General features: G+C 34.7%; 1 long non-coding RNA gene across 1 annotated transcript; it reads right to left on the reverse strand.

The window, feature by feature from the left end:
- Positions 1–5,414: 5,414 nt before the first annotated feature.
- On the reverse strand, positions 5,415–8,105 carry LOC123323824. The gene is made up of 3 exons (XR_006539541.1): positions 8,046–8,105; positions 5,615–5,672; positions 5,415–5,504 (listed from the first exon to the last, which is right to left on the reverse strand). It is a non-coding gene; the product is annotated as an uncharacterized LOC123323824 (long non-coding RNA).
- Positions 8,106–10,331: the final 2,226 nt, after the last annotated feature.

Genomic DNA, 10,331 nt, shown 5'->3' on the forward strand with positions numbered 1-10,331 from the left:
TTCTACAAGTATGGCTGCCACAAAGATACTCAATGCATACTATTTTAGCGATCCAAAATGGCTTTTACCTATTAAAACACCACGAAACCAGGGACACCTGGGTGGCTCAGTCAGTTCTGGGATCTAGCCCCATGTGCTCAGTGGGGAGCCTGCTTCTCCCTCTCCCTCCGCACCTCCCCCAGCTCATGCTCTCTTTCTCTATCTCTTTCTCTCTCAAATAAATAAATAAAATCTTTTTTAAAATAAATAAGTAAAACACCACTAAACCAAATTGTTATTATAATCCCAATGCTCCTTGTAAATCTACTTGACAATCCAAATATAATACTTTCAGGGCCCCCGGATAGCTCAGTCAGTTGAGTGTCCAACTCTTGGTATCAGTAGGGCTCTGCACCCAGAGGGAGTCTGCTTCAGATTCTCTCTCCCTCTCCCTCCTGCTCACTCACTCTCTCTCTCTCAAATAAATGAATAAAATCTTAAAATATATATATGTGTATATATATATACACATATATATATGTAAAATACTTTCAAGTCCTAGGCATTAGCTTTTCAAGTTCCAAGTCTTAAAAAAGTATAATCCAAACTTTCTAGATCTCATCAGGAATTTTGCACATCCATATACACCACAGAATCACATCTGGCCATAGATTGGCCTGGAGTAATTCTTTAGTTTTTTAGATAACTTAATTTCAAAACGCAAACTAATTCCTTATCACTCCTAAACCTCAGTTTTCTGCAATAATACTACACAGCTTTCATTAAGTTAAGCTTGCAAATTAGCAGAACTGTATGATGCTGTATTATTATATTTTGCACATAATTATTTTATCAATTACAGGTAAAAAGTATAAGGAAATAGTTTTTATGGGCAAATGCAGGGATGACAGAGTAAAGTCTGAGCATCCCTTTTATGCTTTAACATCATTCAATGCTTATATTTTAAAATAATAAGAAGAAACAGTACCTCAGAATCCCAAGGTGATTCTCCATCTTCCTCTTCTCCTAATCCCAATGCTGACATCGTAACTATAAAATACAGTCACAGATACATTAATGAGAACATGTATTATTATGAATTTTAAACATATATACAAGCTTATCCCCACTCATGAATATTTCAATAAAATAAAAGTAATAGCAGTAAAGATTTTCAGAGGGTTGAATTATTTTCAGGAAGAAAAAGTTGGTAGTAGTCAGGATACTTAAAAAGAAAGACAGCAAAAGAAAAATATCTTAATGAAATGCATAACGTATCTGGATCTACATACTTTCAGATTTCTTTATACTAGCATTTGAGCATAGGAAAAAATTCACAGATGTTTACTAACTTACCACTACTATTATTTTTGTATGCTCTATCAGCAGAAGTCAGATGGTCATTAACTGTTTGCTCTTGTGGAGCACTTTCAGTAATATTAATACCATTGTCCTTTTTTCCAGTTGCCGGCTGCACCCCTCCTTCCTATAGAAACAACACAAAACAAAAACCCAACTTCAGAAAACATCACATGAATTCACTTGTTCACTCACTCACTCACTCAGAAAGACAAATACATACCGTACCTGTCAAGTCATAGGCACTATCGTGAGAGAAGCTGGAAATATAAACGACAGAGACTGCCCTATATGCTAGTAGGGGTAGAGATGGACCAAAACAATTAAGAACAGAAGAGTATCATTTACTAGTTCTACAGGTGAAGTGAATAAAGCACAGTGAAGGCACAAAGGAGAAAAGAGTTGCATATGGGAAGCTCAGGAAATGCTGCAGATAGGGCTGCATATTGAAAGACAGACAAGGTGCACAAGGAGCGTGCGAAGGACACTCTAGAAAAGGTAGAATGAGCGAAAGGATGAAGTATGAAATAACGCAGTAAGTGACGACAGCTCCAGAATGTGGCAAAACTGGAACACAATTTTTGGGAATGGGATAGAGAGAGATAATTGGAAAATCAGGACTGAACCAAAAAACGCAAGTGTCATGCTAGAATATGAACTTTCTCCTTCATGTAATGGGGATCCACTAAATAAGCAGAGGAGTTACATCGTCAGAAATATATTGTAGAAAGGTCTGACAGCAATGTAAAGATGAACATAAAGGAACCAAAACCAGAAGAGTATTTCAAAACTATACATGAGAGAGTGAATTATGATAGTAAGATATGAAAAATGGTAAGCAGGGACAAAATACTGAATGTGGTGATTTTTTTGTTTTTTACTTTTTTTTTTTTTAAGATTTTTTATTTATTTGCCAGAGACAGAGAAAGCACAAGCAGGAGGAGTGGCAGGCAGAGAGAGAAGCAGGCTTCCCGCTGAGCAAGGAGCCCAACTTGGGACTCAATCCCAGGACCCCCGGATCAAGACCTGAGCTGAAGGCAGCCCCTTAACCGAATGAGCCTCCCAGGCGTCCCTTTTTCTAATTTAAATTCAATTAATTAACATATAATGTAATACTGGTTTCAGAGGTAGAGACGTTGTGATTTTTTTTTTTTAAAGATTTACTTATTTTGAGAGAGAGAGTGTGTGTGCGTGCAGGGGGAGGGGCAGAGGGAGAGGAAGAGAGAGAATCCTCAAGCAGACACCCTACTCAGTATGGAGCCTGTAACAGGGCTTGATACCAGGACCCTGAGATCATGACCTGAGCCAACATCAAGAGTCGGATGCTTAACCAAGTGAGCCACCCAGGTGCCCCTGGATGTAGTAATTTCAGGGAAGTCTGCAGTCCAGGATTTTTCCTGCTTCAGTGTTTCAGTGGCACAATATACTAGGATGGGGAAAACAAATGACAAAGCAGATTACCAAAAGTCAGGGTAGAGGAATGGGTCAGAAACAACATCTTCAATCTGGGACATACCAAATTTGAAGCACCCAGGAGACTTAAGGAGAAAGTTTTACACAAATACATTTGGAGTAGGAAAAAATGACAGGAAAAGCACATGATGTTAATAAAACATAAATATCTATAAAATATACTAACCTGATATAATTAAATAATGTAAACCTACACAGAACTCTGAAATTTTCAGAACAAAAATAAAAGCAGGGGGGGAAAACCATGGGATTCAATATTTCATTTATATACTTCAACATTAGTTTCAAGGATAGAAGATAGAGTTTTATTAATAAAGGCAAGTTAGTGGGCACCTGGGTGGCTCAGCTGGTTAAGCATCTGACTCTTGATTTTGGCTCAGGTCATGATCTCAGATTTGTCAGATTGAGTCCCAAATCAGGCTCCATGCTCAGTGGGGAGTCTGCTTCTCTCTCTCTCTTTTCCTCTCCCTCTGACCCTCCCCCAGACTCTCTCTCTCTATCTCTCTCTGAAATAAATATTTAGAAAAAAAATATATATATAGGGAAGTATTAATTTCTGTAATGAATAGCATTTTTAAGATTAATAAAAAGATTTAATTGAAAAACACCAATTCAAGATTTTGTTTAAGAATACTTTTCTAAAAATTAATTTTAAAAGATTTAAAATGTAGAAGAGAAATACTTATGGGATTATAGAATTTTGAGGCATCTTAAAATCATAGTACTACTATGATGTATGAGAAAAATATAAAACCCTATTTTAAAATTCACATGATTTTCTTATTCCACTGTGAACAGCATACTAATAGCTCTAATTTCGTATCAATGAATATAGGATGGTAGTTAAAGACTGGGGAAAGAATCTAGTATTAAAAAATTAATAATCATGATCATCCAAGTTGAAGGTTCTAAAGTCTCCAAATACATGTATGATCATCAAGCAGGACCCAATATTCACAGGAGGAAAGAAGAAAGGGACAAAAAAAAATATCAAATCAGCAGTATTTCTGAATTTCAGATATGAAAGAATTCACATATTAAATTTAACAACTATGGGGGCGCCTGGCTGGCTCAGTCGGAAGAGTGTGTACCTCTCGATCTCAGCGTTGTGAGTTCAAACCCCATGTCGGGTATAGAGATTACTTAAAATTTTTTAAATCTAAAACAAAAATTAACAACGATGAATACTAAAGTTTCCTGAGAATAATATAAAATGTATCTACTATTGGAGATATTTGAAAAAGTAAAAATCATCTTCCAGAAATAATTCTGTATACTCTGTTGGCAACCTTTCCTTCCTTATGATTCTACAATGACAAACAGTTCATATTAGAAAAAAAACTATAAATTGTGAGTTCATTCATTTGATGTGTGTCTGTGTATCTATTAAATGCAGATACAATTAAAAATAAATTATAAATCACAATCCAGAAACAAAATTTCCTATTTTTTCTTTAAGAGTGTTACAGCTTAAAATTTATTTCATTTATTGGATAAAGATTAAGAACCTCACTTACATAATCAGAAATTTCAGTTTTAATTAATGAAAAGACTAAATGTTTACTTATTTCCTCTCTTTAGTCTCAAAAAGATCTAAAACCTACCAAGATTCTACCACACAGGAAGTTAAATCAGAAACCACAAGAAAGGGCACCTTTCTTGTGCCCTTTGGTTGGTTAAGTGTCTGCCTTCAGTTCAGGTCATGATCCCAGAGTCCTGGGATTGAGTCCTACATCAGGCTCCCTCCTCAGTGGGGAGTCTGCTTCTCCCTCTGCACCTCCCCCTGCTCATGCACTCACACTCTCTCTCACAAAAATAAATATATAAAATCTTAAAAAAAAGAAAGAAAGAAACCACAAGAAAGACAATGGCCAAAAATTCAAAATTCATAATAAATCTGATTAAGGCCTAAAACAGATTTCACTTTGCATTATCTATAAACACAGGTTTTGCTAAATTAAATATAAGATAGCACACTTTATTAAACTTAAATGGAAGGATAAAATTTTCTTCCAGTTCTTCATAAAAGTCAGCTGTAAGTCATTCAGAAGAGTCTAAGCATTTTTTTATTACTTGACTTTGTTTTCTTATTTTGTACTTAAAATAATTTATACCATATTTTGTAATATAGAGTATCTGCTCTCCCTTAGCCTCACTACTGCTGTTGTGTTTTATAATAATCTCTCTCAACTCTTCAATCTTTACATTCATCTTGCCCTTCTTAAATGAATTCTTCCCCCCACCCCCTCCCTCATCTTCCCATCCATCTAGCTGTTCTTTCCAGTTGCTTTCTAATTCTTTCCTTCCATAATGGCATACCTAAGAATTGTTTACTCCCACCAACCTTTATAAATCTCAATCTGGTACTTACCTCTCTGTTGTTATTACATTATTTCCCCTTATGATCTTGAGGACTTCCGTTTTTTCCTAAGATTCTTTTCATTATAAGGATCAAGAAGATGGTATGTGAAAAAAAAATAGGGAAAAAAGTTTAAAACAAAACAACTTACCTTTGTAATACCATGGCCTGCTAACGACTTGACAGAAGGTTTTGAAAGCAGGACAAGAAAAGTCATTGGCTTTGAATGGTAGTTTGTAAAGAAGTCCAACTATATTTTCATCTTCATAATCAGAATTATCGTGCTCAGATAAAGTTCTACCTCCTAGTGTTATAAGGCCACATTTTGTTCCCACTTAGTAAAAAACAAAATAAAAAGAACATGAAAATATCTGTAATTTCGAATTACTGAATAATACAAGAATGGACAAAAATCAGTGAATAACACGTCTTCAAATAGCTTACCATTCTTGAATTGCTCAGAAGCATTCATTAGCGCTCTCAAGTTTGGTTTGGGGACAGTCTAGAAAAAAATTAAATTTTTAAGGATTACAAGTATCACATTTGATAAAATAATTATAATATTCCCCATTATCAAATGAGCACCACTACCCAGAGAACACAGGTTTTGGAATCATTCAAATGTAGATTCAAATCTCAGTTCTGCCATTTACAAAGCCTGTATTTTCTCCTGGGATGAGGATTATGAGAGATTTAATAGCTAGTCCCAAAATGTTATTTTCCTTACCCCGAACTGATTATTATATAAATTCTTCCTCAAAAAGTTAAAAGTAAAGCTACCCTACAACCCAGCAATTGCACTACTAGGTATTTATCCAAAGGATACAAACATAGTGATCTGAAGGGGCACCTGTACCCCAACAATTTACTTTATAGTGAAAAAATTAAATTCTTTACTACAGTATTTATAAACAAATAACTGTAGAGTGAGAAAAGTCCGTGTTATTAGGGATATACTATGAACGAAAGCCTGTTTTAGATATATTTATAATATATATGTAATGTATATATTTACTATATGTAACATATATATTTATAATATGTAATTGAAAAAATTTAAGAGACTTCTGTTTATAATATATCCATAATCATACTTACATATACTGAAAAATATTTTTTCCACTTACCTTTACCTTATCAGTACCTGAAAGCTATAAATTATTACTACAGAGAAAAAAATAGAAAAAGAAATGTTTCTAACACATCAACTTTCCACTTGGAGAAAGAATTGGTAATGAGAATTCTAAGGAGAAATGTACACCTTGAAAGGATATATCTAATGAAACACAGATGGGGTTAAAAGAAAATAGTTGAGGAATTTTTAGCTAAAATTCTGAGCTCATGGGGCGCCTCGGTGGCTCAGTCGGTTAAGCATCTGCCTTTGGCTCGGGTCATGATCCCATAGTCCTGGGATCAAGTCCCGCATCGTGCTCCTGGCTCTGCGGGGAGCCTGCTTCTCACTCTGACTCTCTCCCCTCTCATGCTGTTTCTCTCTCTCTCTCTCAAATAAATAAATAAATAAAATCTTTAAAAAAAAAAGAAAAAAGAAAATTCTGAGCTCACAATTAGAGGATACTAAAAAATATACTGTAACCTTTTTTCTTATTTATTTATTTCCTCAACATAATTCATTTGCACTTATAAATCTTAAACATAAAAAGGGAATATAGGGCGCCTGGGTGGCTCAGTTGGTTAAGCGACTGTCTTTGGCTCAGGTCATGATCCTGGAGTCCTGGGATCGAGTCCCGCATCGGGCTCTTTGCTCTGCGGGGGGGTCTGCTTCTCCCTCTGACCCTCCCCCCTCTCATGTGCTCTCTCTCTCTCATTCTCTCTCTATCAAATAAATCAATCCTTAAAAAAAAGGAATATAAATTTGAGCCATATTTTTAAAAATTCATATATTTAATTATGCACATTACTTATAACATTCCATTATACAGAATTCCATCTGTCTGCTCATTTATTCACATTCAAAAAATATTAAATTGCTTCTTCCAAGCAAGACTTTATTCTAGGTGTTCCAGGAGATGCACAATTACATTTCCTAACATCCAGTAGCTTATAATGATGCAGGGGCTTTAAAATGAATATTTAAATAACAATGAAATTTTAAATTGTAGAATCTGATACAAAGATTGAGTAGATATTTTTAAAAACTATAATATAAAAGATTTCTGAAATTGGACATTTTACCATATGGGTACGAAGAGCCTCTGCTCCTAGAGGTGATTATTATTTTAGGCAAAACATGTATTCTTCACTTAGATAAAGTTTTAACTAAACTCCTAATGGAATTATTTTGAAAACACAGTGGAATACCTTTGCAATATAAATTTTGAGAAACAATTTAAATTTCTGAATTTCCACAATTTCTAATATTATTTTAGTCTAAATGTACAACAAAGGATAGAAATAGAGAAAAAAGTCTTTTGTAAAACTATATGTTACCAAGGGAAAAAATGTCCGCAATAATTGAATCCACTAAAGATTTCATTTAGGCATGAGTATTATAAATGTCATATTGAGAAAGAAAGAAAGAAAGTCATGTTAAGATAATTTAAAAATCACAGTAAAAATCCTTATCCTTGACCAAATATCTTATTTCCTCCATTATGGAAAAGCTTTTCCCAATATAATTTTCCTGTCATTATGTATTTTCCAGTCCATTTTTTTCAGCCTCCACCTTCAGTATTTACCAGAGTAAAAAAAAAAAAAAAAAATTCAACTCGTCATATTTCTACAAAATGGTTTGTTCTGACCAACTTTCCAGTACAAACATAAAATGATGATACGTAGGCCACTGCTAAATTTTAAGAGTAAATAATATACAAACTAAATTCAGAGCAGGAAAACAAATTTCACAAGAGTACTTTACCTTCATATCAAAATTAAAGTCTTCATCATTTGATGTAGGCCATGAATCATCAGTACCAAGTTTAATGGAAATACTTTAGAGCAAAAACATACAACAAAAACAAGTTCATTAAAAAGAAAAATCGAATGAAAGGTCAGCTATTTACTGAATGAAGTTTCTTGATATACTTAAAATTTGGCCTCTTTTTGTTGTTTTTATTTTTCCTGTATCATTAACATATAAGTGCTATATAAGTTTCATGTATACAATATAATGATAGGGCAATTCCATACATCACCCAGTGCTCATCATGACAAGTGCATTCCTTAATCCTTATCTCCTATTTCACCCATTCCCCCACCCATCTTCCCTCTGGTAACCATCAATTTGTTCTCTATCATTAAGAATCTGTTTCTTGGTTTGTCTTTTTTTTTCCCTTTGCTCATTTTTATTGTTTCTTAAATTCTACATATGAGCAAAATCATATGCTATTTGTCTTTCTCTGACTGACTTCACTTAGCATAATACTCTCTAGTTCCACCCATTTCATTGCAAATGGCAAGATTTCATTCTTTCCTATGCCTGAATAATATTCCATTGTGTATGTATATCACTTCTTTACCCATTCATCTATCAATGGACACTTGGGCTGACTCTTGAAAATAATGCTGCAGTAAACACAGGGGTGCATGTATCCCTTTGAATTGGTGTTTCCGTATTTTTTGGTAAATACCCAGTAGTGCAACTACTCAGTTATAGGGTAGTCCTATTTTTAACTTTTTGAGGAAACTCCATACTGTTTCCCACAGTGGCTGCACCAGTTTGCATTCCCACCAACAATCCAAGAGGGTTCCTTTTCTTCCACATCCTCACCAACACGTTTCTTGTGTTTTTGATTTTAGTCATTCTGACAGGTGTGCAGTGGTGTCTCATTGTAGTTTTGATTTGCATTTCCCTGATGATGAGTGATGTTCAGCATCCTCTTATGTGCCTGTTGACCATCTGTATGTTTTCTTTGGAAAAATGTCTGTTCATGTCTTCTGATCATTTTTCAACTGGGTTGTGTTTTGGGTGTTGAGTTCTATCAGTTCTTTATATTTGTATACTAACCCTTTATCAGATATGTCATTTGCAAAGATCTTCTCCTATTCATAGGTTGCCTTTTCATTTTGTGGACTGATTCCTTCACTGTGCAAAAGCTTTTGATTTTGATGTAGTCCCAATAGTTTATTTTTGCTTTTATTGCTCTTGCCTCAGGAGACATAATTAGAGAAAAAAGAAACAAACAAAAAAAACAACAAACCACTGCTACAGCCAGTATCAGAGAGATTACTGCTTGTGCTCTCTTCAAGTATTTTTATGATTTCAGGTGTCACATTTAGGTCTTAAACCCATTTTTGAGTTTATTTTTAAAGAAAGTGGTCCAGTTTCATTCTTTTGCATGTAGCTGTCCAGTTCTCCCAACACCATTTGTTGAAAAGGCTGCTTTTTCTCCATTGGATATTCTTTCCTGCTTTGTCAAAGACTAATTGACCATATAGTTATGGATTTACTTCTGGGGTTTTCTGTTCTATTCCACTGATCTATATTTGTTTTTTTGCCAGTACCATACTGTTTTGATGACTACAGCTTTGTAATATAACTTGAAAACTGGAATTGTGATACTTCCAATTTGTTTTTCAATATTGCTTTGGCTATTCGAGGTCTTCAGTGGTTCCATACAAATTTTAGTATTGTTCTAGTTCTGTGAAAAATGTTGGTATTTTAATAGGCATTGCATTAAATCTGTAGATTGCCTTGGGTAGTATAGACATTTTAACAATATGTGTTTTTCCCATCCATGAGCATGCAACGTCTTTCCACTTCTTCTATCTTAACACAATTTCTGTCATCAATGTTTTATAGTTGTTAGAGTACAGGTCTTTCAAAATTTGGTCTCTGTTTTTAAAAAGGTTTTCGTTATCTATCTTTCCTCCACCTCTCCGAAGATGTGAAATACCTAGTAAAGACCCAGTCTTAGTTCCCATAACTAAGAGTGACAGGCAAGGAATTCTCTGAAATGTTTCAAAGTTAATTGTTCAAAAGTTAACCACAATGAATTATCACCTTACACCTGTCAGAGGAGGAGCAGCAGGCAGAGGGAGAAGCAGGCTTCCTGCTGAGCAAGGAGCCTGATGCGGGGCTCGATCCCAGGACCCTGGATGAGACCTGAGCCGTAGGCAGACGCTTAACCAACTGAGCCACCCACGCGTCCCAATTCTGCTGTTTTTATTCAAACAGAAATGAAGCAGAACTTATAAAAATTGC

Source organism: Neomonachus schauinslandi, unplaced genomic scaffold, assembly GCF_002201575.2.
Source record: "Neomonachus schauinslandi unplaced genomic scaffold, ASM220157v2 HiC_scaffold_1213, whole genome shotgun sequence".
Taxonomy (NCBI): Eukaryota; Metazoa; Chordata; class Mammalia; order Carnivora; family Phocidae; genus Neomonachus; species Neomonachus schauinslandi.